Source organism: Camarhynchus parvulus, chromosome 1 (genome assembly GCF_901933205.1).
Source record: "Camarhynchus parvulus chromosome 1, STF_HiC, whole genome shotgun sequence".
NCBI lineage: Eukaryota > Metazoa > Chordata > Aves > Passeriformes > Thraupidae > Camarhynchus > Camarhynchus parvulus.
The window spans coordinates 41,660,284-41,673,992 of record NC_044571.1 but is presented as its reverse complement, the minus strand read 5'-3'; the positions used below and the strand labels follow the sequence as shown (position 1 = coordinate 41,673,992).

The following is a 13,709-nucleotide window of genomic DNA, read 5'->3' as shown; positions in this document are numbered from 1 at the left end:
AAAAATTAAATCATATACAAACTGTCCCAAGAATCTGAATCCAACCTAGGCAGCATCACTGAATCTAGCTTGTCAAGCCTTTAAAAAAATATTAAATGAAGCATAGAGCTTTCATTGGGCTTTGTTTTGCAGTGAAGATGTTTCTCAGAAAGTCATTCAAAAGTAGCAACTGTGACCGACAAAGTATTTTGGAAAAGCAGTTAACAGAAATATCACCAAGATTATGCTGCTCTGAAATTCTTGTTCAACTACTTTTTCATTATTACAGCATGATCATCCAGTGGATTGATATGAAAAGAGACAGAAAATGTATTTTGTGCACTAAGGTTTGTGTTGCTCCTGAAGAGTTTAAAAGTAGGATTTTCAGTGCCTGTAGCTTCCAGCCATATTCAAGGGCACCTTGATTTTACTGTAAGCAGTGCCCCAGTGTATAGTCATAGGGTTATTTCTGTTCTTTGGGGAGAAAATCAGGCTGCAAATGCACACATCCTTCATGGCAGAATATCTGTCTAGAGAGAGGAAAGCAGATATATGTATAAGGGTAAAAATCCCAAATATAGCCTCTAATAGGTGTGATAATTATTTTCAGGAAAAAGTGATAAGATGCAGTTTAAATCCATTGGGCACATTGTTCCAATGAATGTGCAGTGTATTTATTAGGGTACTCAAAGGATTTATAGCTGCTCCAAAGAGGTACATCTGCTCTATGACTACAGGCAACTTTAGTTTCTAGGGAAAGTTTCTTGAAACTTTTTTTAATACGCTTTAACCTCTTGCATACTGACTTGACATACCTAAAAGTGGGTTGCCTCACACAGCCTTCACAGAACAAGGCCAAACAATAGTATCCATCTGCTCTGGATGCTCACACTGGGCATCTAACACCTCTGGCTTGGCACCAGCTCCAAATATACACCTCCCAAAACTTTTGTAATTCCTGGTTTCTGGGAGAGGAAATTGGGGTATGAAGACTGGATGGAATTATAATTTTTTCCTGTAGTATCTGATTTAGATGACTTCAGCATGAAGTTGCAGTTAAGTACAGGGGAGTATATGAATATGTACACACATGTAATGACCTGCTGGTCCTAAAAAATGGATATGCTTGGCAAAACAGCCCAACAGAAGCCCATGTGTGCATCGCACAGCCCTACATGCTTTGACCCAAATTATCTCCTGCCCTTTAGCTATGCTCACACTGGCAGGCCTGTAGTGTGGGGTGCCAAGGAAGAGTCTCTTAAGCCACCTCTCATGCCTGCAAGGGTTCACTCATGTTTCCCCTCAGGTCTTCGCAGACCAAAGCTGGAGCTATCACATCCCTGGGAGCTGGTTACCAGACCACAACCTCCTGGCTACCCCAACCACACAGGACAGACAAAGTCAACTGAGACAGCAGAAAAAGGAGATACTGTGCTGCACAAAGGAAGAAGAAAACGAGACAGATAAAATTGAAAAATCAAAAGGAAAAAATTATCCCAGTAAAATAAGAAGTAATTAATTTTTCATTGTATTCCAGTGCAAGTTATTACCACTGTGACAAAAAAAATTTTGAACCTCATCGCCCCTTCACAGCTGCTGAATAACTTGCCCTCCTCGTATGTGCCCATTTGTGGCTCAAGATGTGAACCAGGGAGAATGAAACTGCTTGCTTGATATTTAGGGCAGGGCAGTCAACAACTGTTTGCTCTGCTGGCAAATGACCCATAGGTCAGGCACAGATGGATGTTGCCATTCAGAGTGCTGACTCAGGGAGAGCAGGAATGCCAAATGAATGAGCAATCATCGTGGTATTTTGTTTAGCATGGAAAACTCAATTAGAATTCTGTACTTCTCCTTCTTCTTGTTCTTCCTTGTGGCAATCTTTTTACACAACAGCAAGATGTTAACAGTGCAGAATAAAAGGCATGCTAATAAGTATAATTTCCCTTTTATTTTTTCCCCTGAACACCGCATTTGCTTCATGTTCTTTATTCCGTTGTACATAGCAATTAAATAAAGAAAAACTGGTACTGGGCTGTTTCTTTCTACAGGGATTTTAAATTTTTCAAGCCACTCCTCTCTGAGCATTTGTACATTTGAAAGCAATTGTACATTTGCTCCCTTTCCTCCACAAACACCAGGTCCCCTCGAGGAAACTGCTGTTCTTGTATGCAAAGATGTAAGAGCAGTGAATAGCAGTGGAACAGTTTTTCTGAAACCCATTTTCATCTGTTTCTTTCCTTTTTTATCCCAAGTGTTATCTTATTCATTATAAAATATTTCTGTTCCTCTATTATATTTTTCCTTTTCTTATTTTTTTTTCAAATTCCCTGTGTCTACACAGGGTAGATGTGTCTTTGATGGACAGATGATATATGATAGTTTGAGACACATTTGACAGAATATGACTTTGGCCTGCATAAATTACTGTCAGGGAATTTTCAAGGAAGTACTGAAATAAATTTGCAGTGACTCAAAAATGTGTTATAAATTATAACATAATCCCCGCCGTGGAATGATTTGATGCTTAAAACAATTAAGTGAGCTTTTTACTTTAGGTGAATCCTCATAATTTTTCCTTATAGTTTAACTTCTCAAACTGCTCTGAACCGTTTAAGGAAAATATTTTAGAAGGGAAATTTTTCCTCTCCCTTGCCAAAAATCATATTTCTTTTCTGTCAGGCTTGTGTCTCTACTCTCACAGGTAGTTCAGATATGGCAAGGTTTGGCCTTTGCTCACATACTTGTATCAACTCCTACAGAGGGTAACTAGCATCCTCCTACATTGTGCCGCTACCTTCCTGATCCTTTTCTACTCCAAGTCACCGAATCCCAGCTTTTCAAATGACATTCTTGAAATACTCCAATTAAGAGGATAAGAAGTGAGAGTTTGTGAAGCTCAAAATCCTTATGGGATCTTGAAAATCTTCTTCAGGCAGTGGCCTATATTTTATGCATTCAGTATCAATGGTAGCTTTGACTCAGTGAGAGTAATCTCTTCTGTCTGCTGAAGAGCTCCTGACTGGAAAATAACTAAAATAGACAGAAAATGTGAATGTTTCTATTATTATCTTTAGCTCCCTTATGACACTACACTCTGTGAGGGTGTATATTCTTTTTTTCAATTTTGAGTTTTTTCTACACTGTGAAGAACTCTGGAGTTATTTTTATAGACAAAATTGTGAATTTTCTAGATTTTTAACTCCCAATCCTCTGAAACTGCTTTTCTTAAAATCTACAGTCTTCAGTCTTATAGTAAAACAAATCCAATTTTCCAGTTTTTGTGACTATTACTAAACTCCCCAAAACATGGATTTCAAAGCTTCTAGATTTTGGAGGCAAATAAACTGCAGCACTCGTTACTTTTATAATGTCGTTATTTTTATGATCAAGGTACTGATCATGATCCCCAAATGCCTGGTGTGGCTGAAAAGCACCAGCAGACAAAGGTGGGGTAGTTACTTTGAAAAAAAAGCCAAACAAATAACCAGTGCACAGCTGCCTCCACCATGAGGGGGCTGGCGCAGGAGCTGGGCTGCTTTTAAGCTCCTGCGTGTGAGGAGCAGGCATTGATCTTCTGTCCAACTCCTTGCTTCCATCAGGAGCAGTAACTGGCAGGAGGCTGCCTGCCAGCTCCAGGCAGCTCTGCAGCTCGGCTGTACCCATTTGTTCTCAGAGACAGCTGGGAAGAACAGGCAGGATTGCCCGGACTTCCAGGGAAGAATGAGACGAGAATATTTCAGTGTTCTTTGTGAAGTGACTCACTAGATATCCATTGCAAATTGATTGCTTTGAGTCCTGTAGCTTTCCTTTCACCACCCACCCTACCCTCACAGCCCACAGCAGAAGATGCAGAACAGATGCATTCCCATTTTCCATTTGTATTTGGAAATATCCCAGTGACAGCATCCTTGTCCCGGCAGAACCACACAGCCTGCCTTCCCCCTACAGCCTCTGTGATGCTGGGGCCTCTTGTATATGCACTAAAGGGAGGGGAAGGTACAAGCACAGAAAGAAGGTCTGTACATGTGGAAAGAAAAAAAAAAAAGCCACCAAAATCAAGTTTACATACACAGATGCACAGCTTCTTCTTGACTCGGGCCTCTTCCCTTGGCAGCATCCAGAAAGGGTGACTCCTCAGCAGTGTGGTGACACAGAGTGCCCAGATGCCAGCAGCATGCTTGTGGTGACAAGGAGATGGAGGGCAAGCTACAAAGCCTGCTCAAGAGCCGCAACAGATATTCAAGCAGTAACACCAAGCCTAGTTGCATGCTGTGTTTACCTGATTGATTTAAATATAGCTTGAATTGTGCTGTATTATCACTGCTGTTAGGTAGAGGTGTTGGGAGAAGTGGGGAGACTTTTTTACCCGATGCAGAATTCAAGAAGGGAAAATAGAGTTTTCATCACCAGGATGGTGCTAGAGATGTAGGGAAATGCTTTGCTTATCCAGTAACTCTCTGATTTCAAGTAATTTGCTTGGTATATGATTATTTTTCATCTATATGGGGTCTTCCTTTTCTTCTCTTTTTTTTTTTTCTACTTGGAATAAAAACTCTTTGGGACAGAGAGCTCATTCAAATTCACACAGTATGCCTCAAGTGCTGGAAACTGCACTCATTCTTATCCATCAGTGTTTGCTCTTTAAATTGTCCAGATTAGATTTCACAAATGGTTTTTGCAGTGTATTGAATTTATGGCAGAGGTGAGCTGTGCACCTTGAATTCATACTGCTCACCAAGTCATAGGGCTCAGACTGAGGACTCCAGATATACATATCTGCTTCAAAGAGAACCAAAGAAGGGGTCCATTTCCTGATTCAGGATTAGATTGAGCACCAATTTTGAAAGAGTATCTAAATTCATGACTTTGCACCCAGCCATGGCAGAAAACAGTGAATTGATTAGTCTCATAAGATTTTTGCTGCTTTAGGATAAAATCTTGTGAGAACACCCTATTACTTTGCTATTCTTCAATCTGGACTCTAAATTTTGTCCCTCTTTTGGAATGATTCTTGAACACCAGCAGCAGCTGGATCCACACCCAACCTCTCCATCTCCCATCTGCATCTGCCTGGGTCCCTGGCAGCCCTGAGGAAGCTGTGTGCAGTTGTTGTGTGAGGATCCAGTAATTGGGGTACTTAACCCTATCGTGAAAGGACAAGGAGGTGCAAGGCCATGTCAGCTCCCCTGCTCAGTAGGAAGGCAGTGACAGCCATTAGTGTATTGGCACAGCAGATTGACACCACCAGGCTCTCTCTGACTCTGATGGTTTTCCTGATAAGCACTTTCCCTGCCGAGCCCACTTGCCCTGCTAGAAATATCTTTTTACATAACTTTGTGTCTCTGAAAACATTACCTTCTTCATTCTCAATATTTTGTGATTTTCACTTAGATGTTTTAACAATTTATATCACGTGTGATTTAACACCAATTTGTTGATATCTTTCTCATCCCTGAAACAATTCTGAAAATGAAATTGTGGCATTTTCCTTGGAGAGTCTAGAAAGAAAATTTGGCAGAAAAATACAAAACTACACATCACTACAATGAGCAATTGCAATATCACAAAGCCTCTACACTGACTTTTAATTTTTTCCTGACTGTATATATTCACCACTTGTAATAATGCAGATTTGTATGTATTCGGATTAAAATAATCCAGAAGGAAAATATCCAGGCCATTGAAACCAAGCTCCAGCTCCAGAAGAGAATGACTGGCAACCAGAAGTGTTAGGGGAGGGAAATCTAGCAGGCATTAATTGTGATGTTGGAACAAGCAGGAGTTTGCATGATACAGCTGGCTGTAAGTTTGGGGTGTTCCCATAGAACATTAATAATGGGAACATTATTAATCTAGATTATGATGTGGAGAAGAGCACTCTACTGTTCTAATGCCTTGCTCACTGCAGCTACTCTCTCTTGGGCTGAATCTGTGGGACCTGGGAAACCCCTGGGATAAGAGAGCCTGAAAAGTTTGGTTTTGAATCATTGAGAGTCCTCTGAGAACTTCTTCAGTTTGGAAAGCAAAGAAGCTATGTCAAGAAGTAACTACTAGAAGAAGTGAAGTTAAATGTAAGGGTACTTCAAGTATGAAGTACAATTATTCTTGCTCTATTATGAAAGGATATATCCCAGGTCTGGCTGCCCTTTGAAATTGTACACTTCTCACGGCTCTTAGGAGGCTTCAACTATTTTTCTGCTGTAACACATGCAGTTCCTTTTAAACTCTTGAGTTTTAAGAGAAGAAACAGCCACTTCAGGTGCCAGATGAACATTTCCAGGACAAATGAAAGTATATGTAAGCTTGAACTACTCTATTAGTAATTGTTTACATTAGTTATTAACATTTTTGCTTGGAGAGATGGACTGTTCAGAAAGAATCAGTGCTTAACGGCTTAGCCTTGCCACAGAAAAGCTTCTGGCATTTTATCTTTAAGATTCCAACATATTTCTGTTGCTACTTTAATACTTATCTGCAATAAAAAGCTGATTCCTCCGAGTGCTTTGGATTTGCTTGAATCAGATTTATAGACCAGCTTTTTAGCGCTGCTCCAAGGTATTGCAGGGAAGGGGAAAGCTGCTTCAGGTCCTACAGATTTCCATTTCAGGGCACTGATGCTTCCAGTACCTTCTACCTTCCAAAAGCAATATTTTTATTTACTGGAGGTCAAAGTGTAGAGTTTAAATGGAAATTACGGAAAGGAATTTAAATGAAATTTATGGAAAGGAAGACACATTTATGGAAAGGACATTTGGGCCAGATTTCTCCACCATTGGACAGACTTCTGCCCTTCATCTCTCCCCAGCCAAAGTGAATGTTGAATGTGGCAGGAGTTTTGTGCCAGGCTCTACCTGCCTGTAAGCAAAAATGTCAGTGTTTTATTAAAATAGAAAGGTCCATTTGATGATGTGAGATGACGTTGCTCTCTCTGCAGGACTGTGGAGACTGCTGAAGGTAGAATCCCCATGTGAGGGATAAGACGCAGAAAGGTATCAATGCCAAAGGCACGTGACTGTTTGCTTGTACTCTTTTGGAACACGAGGCTGTCAGCTCTGAGCAGTGACTGTCCAGTCCCTACACGAGCAATGATACCTGCCCCTGGAGCCAGCAAACCTGAGATGTGACACCAGCATTTCTGGGCCACAGGTGGCAAGGAGCCTTCTGCGAGATAATGTCAGCTCTCATGCTGACCCGCAAATTATTTTCCTGAAAAACATGCAGTAGGCAACCTGGATTGTTTTAAAATGCCTGTTTCAGGTCAAAGCTCAATGAAATAAAATTCAGCTAGGTCATCCAAGACAGCATCCTGGGCGGTCACATATAAATCACAAGTTGCAGGAGACTTGACCAGGTCACTGCAGGTGTCTCAAATGGCACTAGAAACTTGAGTGAGTCTGTGTTGGGTTTCTGGGGATTGTGGCATGAATGTTGATACATAAGTGTAGGAGTATTAGTGTGGAAGCTGAATGCACCCAAACTCTCTGAACTTATATATGTGTTATTTCTGAGAATTCGGTAAGGTTAATAGCCTTTCTTTACTGTTATTAAAGGCCTTAACTTTTTTCTTGTCAGCGAGGTGATAGCTCTCAGAGAAAATGACAGCAAAAACTCCTCTCATTTTACTTTAAAATGCTCTGATGAGAAAAGTCTTGCTTTGTAAAGTCACCTGGCTCATTTGTTTTATTTCACAAATTACCCAGGCGCTCATTTGTGATTCACAACTGGGCTTCTGCATTAGTTCTTGATTAGAAGAGCTGTCATCTGCTTTTCTGCAGATTCAGAAACATGAATCATGAGCAGGCAGTTATTGGTAAAGCTCTGGACCATTTCAAGTCACAAAGTCAGGGGGGAAAAAAAAAGGTGGAAAACAAAAAGCATTTTTTGAGCAAGAAGACCTGGGTGAAATTCTCAGAACTTCTCTGCCCTGAGAAAGTATCAATAACCATAAAATTTCACAGCCCCCTTTTTAGAACCGCAGCCTTAATGTTTTGTAGGGAAAATAAAGCTTTGGTTAACCTTGGCACTGGCAGACCTCATTAAAATAACAGCCTGTCACTTTCGAGTTTAAAATAACAGGGTTGTCAGTTTTATATTCAGCGGAACAATCTACGGTCTTATTCTCTGGGAAACACAGCGGGTGTGCCGAGGGGGGCTGGCAGCAGCATCAACACTGAGCAACACTGCCATCTCGAGGGCCCCCCAAACCCAGGGTGCTCCCTGGCAGCTGGGGCAAAGCGATGCTCAAATCCTGCTGAGTCCATGTGGCACACATGCCTCACTTTTTAAAAAGCTGGAAAGAATCCGCTGTCAAGCGCATGGTGGTTTGGCAGCTGCTTGGCATTTAAATTTATTTTCTGAGAAAGTATGGAAATGTATAATGTAGGAAAAGAAAAATTTCCATATAGAGCAAATAAAGTTCTGCCTCGCTTGTTTTATAATCGAAGCAAGTCACCCTCACTGAGGTACCTAGTGTGCATTGAAATTTGGGGCACCTAATGAGCTATTCTAAACAAAACTATGTGCCTAAGCTCCCTATATCTAATCAGTGGAGAAATGAAGGTGCCTTTAATAAAATATCTGAGAGAGATCCTCTTTAACTAAATAGCTGGATGAGATAGAGGGAGCCCAGTTCAGTTGCTTATACATAAATGCCTAGTGCCTCCAAGATGTCTATATGAAGATGAGAAAAGTAACAAAAGACACACAGGAGACACATCTTTCTTGGGGGACAGTCCCTAAAACTTAGTTAACTGCTTTTCATTAAGCCCATTTTTCAAGGAAAACTGTGTGTCAGTTAAAGTACCCAGCTGTCCTATACTATGCTGCTTGTGACGTGATTCTTGCCCTGACTGTGGCACACATGTGCAGCAGACATATAAACATAACAACTTGATTAGAAGCAGTATATAATATGTGCTTGTTGGCCTAGTCCTTTTAAACAAATTGTTAGAATGCTTTCAGGTTAAATGAACATAAATCGATGTATGAAATTCTGGCACAGTTTTATGCTGGATGGCAGAACACGAATCAAATGGTGGTGAACTGTTTGTTCTTCCTACCTGGCCATGCCCATGATGAAGGGCATGCCTCTCACAATTCCACATGCAGCTCAGGTACTCAAGCACCATATCCACAAATCCATTATCCAGCTGCCCACCATTATACAAGATCTACATTACTTTTAATAAAGACTGCAAGGGTGCTGAGTGCGTGGCTGGGTGTCTTAGACACTTCTAGGGCAAAGCAAGCAGCAGGCAAACAAAAAGCTTGTCTGCTTTTTCACTGGAAAATAATGCAGCATGAAGAAGTGGCATTAGTTAAATGCTGCTTGTGAATGAAAGGGCAAAGGAGTCTGTGACTAAAGAAACTGAACAGACACGAACATGGTTTGTGATGGCTGCTTTCATGTCTGTTCTCTGAAACAAAATGTCAGACCTCTTTCCACTCGCTGTCTGTAGCTGTTCTGTCAGTGTGACACACTGTTAGAATACACTTTACATACACGGCCTGAAGCGCCTGAAATTACAGCACCTCATCCCAAGCAGGCACTCAAAACATCTGCCAAGTGTCTTTGCTGCCACATACAACCCACAGTACAACATCTGGGATGGCACCCTGGTACCCCAGAGAAGCAACTTCCAGGGAACAACCAGAAACATTTGTACATCTTTCCAAGTCATAAAGGCTTAATTCACAATGGATGTTGCATCAAGATGTCTCTGAGCATCCACAGGGAGAAGGTGTTGACAGAAAGGCAAGCTGAATATTCTGCTTTCTCTTCAAAAGGAAAATCTTTCCAAATTGCAGAAAAAACAAGGAAAAAATGCAATTCAAAAACAGCAGGAAGAAGAAAGAGAGGTTAATGGGAAACATTTCTTCTTAACATAAAGACTCCATATTATTTTATTTTGTTTATTGCATTGAACCTACATCAGGTTTGTGTGCATTTCACCATCTTTGAACACAATTTTAGCATCTTCTGATAGTCCTTTCTCTTTGAAAGTAGAAATTATATTGGTGGGTATGGTAAATCTGGAAGGAATATGAGATAATCTTGACAGGGGAAGATTTGGTAGAGTAAGACAAAAAGAAAAAGTAAGGAATTTACTTTTTAAAAATTATTTTAGGGACTCCACATTTAAAATTTGCTTTTTGTCCCCAATTGCTTTTGAGCATACTTTATCACACTGCCAAAGAAGCATTCTTCCATCAAAAATTAAGCCAAAGTTATTCCATTGGCAATTGTCTGCCTTGCTCACAAGCAAGGGTCTTTCTGCAATCTTTCATGCCTTATGAAACTGATATTCAGCACACTTTTATTTTTACATGGTATATTCAAAACTTACTTTGAATTCTCATTTTATCCAAATGTCCTGAAATAAAGCAAGGAATGTAGGGTCTGATTCCTACTAACATGACGGGCTTGCTTTTAGCTCACTTCATGACTTTGGCATGCAAGATGAGTAATGACGGAAACATGGGTCAGCTTTATTTACCTTACAACTGAGCCCATGCTGATAGGCCTGGAACTGAGCTCATGGGTGCCTTTCCAAGTTCTGCTGAGGAATTGCATGTCATACATGACTGACTTGGTTGCGTAAGTCAGTGGCAGAAATATGAAATAAACTGCCTTTCTCAGTGTAGAGTGTGTAGCTAGACCGTTCCTGTAACTCTGGATTTGAGTTTCTCTTTGCAAATTATGCAAATACTTAACTTTTCTCACTTACACATTAATGCCTTTCTTCTGTTAGCAATTATAGATCAAGACAAAGCTATTTTAATATCCATTTTAATGTTCTGAATAAATTAAAAATTTAACTTTTTTGCGTGTTTCTTGCTATATCTTTTTTCTTATGAGAAAGTGTTGTAATTCAGAACAAGTTTCATACCTCCAAAGTAGCTGAAAAAAGGCTATTTCAATATAATATCAGGGCTATGTCAGGAAGATAGCTAGGGAAAATCAGGCTAGCTACAGCCAAAGATATCCAGCTGTCTTAATCCCTATAAATCTCTGCTAGAGCAAGTGGAAAGAAAATATGTAAAATATCAAAACTGCATATGTATCATATTTAAATGTTTCCACAGAAGTCTAACCAAGCTTGAAAGTTAATCTTTAATTCAAAGAATAGGAAATACCGAGGAATCATTTACAAGGCCACAGGTCACTAGGGAATACAGTAGTCTGACTTCATAAATCACAAGCAAGCAATGCTAACTGAGTCTTTAGTGGGTTCTATCTCATTTTCAAGGGTCTGTACATCTACTACAAAGTTTTAAATACTGGCGGCGATCAAAACAATGTACAGAGGAACATGTAACCATGGGGACTAATAAGAGAATTTCTGTGGTCATGCTTGACAAGATCCCAGAACTAAAAACTCTGAAATCCACAGGCAAAAGCTTAACATGTCATGGCAGGCATTGCATCTCTTAATTCTATTCTGCATTTAAAGTTACATTAAAAGTACTCCAAAGTCATTGCCTGCCCAAATATTCATCTCACAGAAGTGGCCATCAGGCTACTCCCTAAAAAAGGAAGTGAATCAATCTGTGTTCAGAATTCCTTTAGCAAAGCCATCAGACACCACACTACACTTCTAAAAAGTTTCAGGATGAGGTTCAAGGAACCAGTTAGACAGATGTGAAAACTCCAGTGCTAAAAACTGAGGATTAACAGAGGTGTGCTCAGACAGCAGGAAAGGGCAAGACTACGGAGACTGAGTCCACACAAGTTGTGCAAAGCTCCATGGTGAAATAAAGCAATAGGAAGGAGTGAGGTGGGAGATAGCTGTGAAGGGAAATATCTGAAGGACATAAAAAAAATTTTAAATGCCCCTGAATCAAAGGCATCTTGAGAGACTGTAAATGGTTACATTTCCCTAAGCTGTAGTAATTTTTACTGTTGCTGCCTTTTGTGAGTCATGTAAAATGTCTGCTTCCCCCCAGGCTTTAAAATGGGAATAACACCTCAGAAGGATGCCTCTGAGATTTAATTAGTTGTCATTTACCAACGATCCTGAGTAAAGTAAGACCATCTTTCTTTATCAGGTGTACCTCCTTAACACAAATTTTAAAAAAATCCATTAGGAAGTTTAATGATTTGTTATCTAATATAGAGCATGCAGACACCATTTAATATCTTCAGAAGAGACTGGGGAATGGGAGTCCTCATTCTGATTTTCAGGGAGTATCTGGAGAGCATGTGCAGCATGTGAGATGTGAGAATCGCTCTCCATCCTTTTGCTGGCTTCTATGAAAAGGAAACGCTTCTACTCCAAATTACGGCCCTTAGAAGGGTCGGGGGGAAAATCACTTTCCAATAGATGTTGAATCACTTGTTGAAAACAGAAGTCTGCAGGTTCTAGAGCGCCAGCTCTAATTTGAATATGGGCAAAATCTGAATGTAACTCCAAACACATGAGTTTTGAATAGCTTTACATAACTTCCAGCAAGCAATGAAGTTACTGCTCTGAAAGCTAATTACTCACAACCAATATCAATCAGATTAATCATGTAAATAGTCAGCCAGGCACTAGCAATAATAAGAAAATCTATCCCTTTGACTTTCATGTTCAGCAAACTTATAATAATGGATCCTCCACCCTATGATCTTTATTCCTTACACTTTCTATAAAATTCCTCTATTCTCATTGTGTCCTAGCAGGAATTTACACACCATGAACAATGGGCAGTTTAACTGGGTTGCTTGTGCTGGTTGGCTGTCCCAGTAGAGACCTAGGGGTTTTTCCCTCAGCATGGGCAGAAAGGGAAGAAGAGGGATTGCTATCTCCCCAAAACCCCTGGTCCTATGGACCAAATATATGAGAAAGGGCAGGCATCCTGAGACCATCTCCACTTCTGCCAAAGCCTTGCTCACAGCCTGTAAACTGGAATTTATTTTTTGGCTTGACAGGGCTCCCCTATTGAGACTTTAAAGGCTTGCAAATGCCACTAGTATCTCATGTGAAAACAAAGCAACTAGGGCTTGGCAAGGGGTGTGGAGGAGATTTATAAGGTGTCTATCATGGCAAGAAACACTGTCAACAACCCATACAGAAAAATACTGTCCTACTTATTTCTTGCGGATGAAAACTCAAACAGTGCTTCTGAAATAACATCCTCAGCTGTTTCTATCTCCTGACTTATAAAGTGACATTCTGCAGAGTTTAAGCATGGCAAAACAGCATAGGCCATTTGTGAGGAGAGCTATCATGTCCTGAGAAAAAAAGATAAAAGAGATAAATAGCCGAGTCCAATATTGTACCTCAACAAGCTAAAAGACAATCTCAAAACTGAATGGAGGAATGGAGAGCTTTTATTTGTTGTTTTTTTAAAGAACAAAGCTTAGTGATTTCCTTTAAAAGCTATTCAACAAGCTCCCCTAAATCCTATTACAACTTAATGTGAAATGCATCTGTTTCCATAAGACCCACAGTGGCGGCATTCATCCTTTGTAGTCTGTCCTTTGTTGTTCTTTCTATCTATTCTTGTCGATTTCTCCACTCTAGCATACCATACACAAAACAAGAACTGATAAAATTTTAGTCAGAGTATTTATTTATTAAGTTGATGCTGGAAATTCAGTTTGTTCCTGCTTGCCACCTGAATCACACCAAGTTAAATTACTGTTCAAGGAATTTATAAGGTAAAGAAACTGTTTTGACACTGTCCCAAAATTTCTTGCATGTGGATTCTGTATTCAGCTACAGATATTTAGCTATACATAA

General features: G+C 40.1%; 1 protein-coding gene across 1 annotated transcript in view; it reads left to right on the top strand.

Annotated features, from left to right (window-relative positions):
- GPC6 (glypican 6) overlaps positions 1 to 13,709 on the top strand; it is a 727,318-nt gene that overhangs the window by 694,076 nt on the left and 19,533 nt on the right. The window lies entirely within an intron of this gene.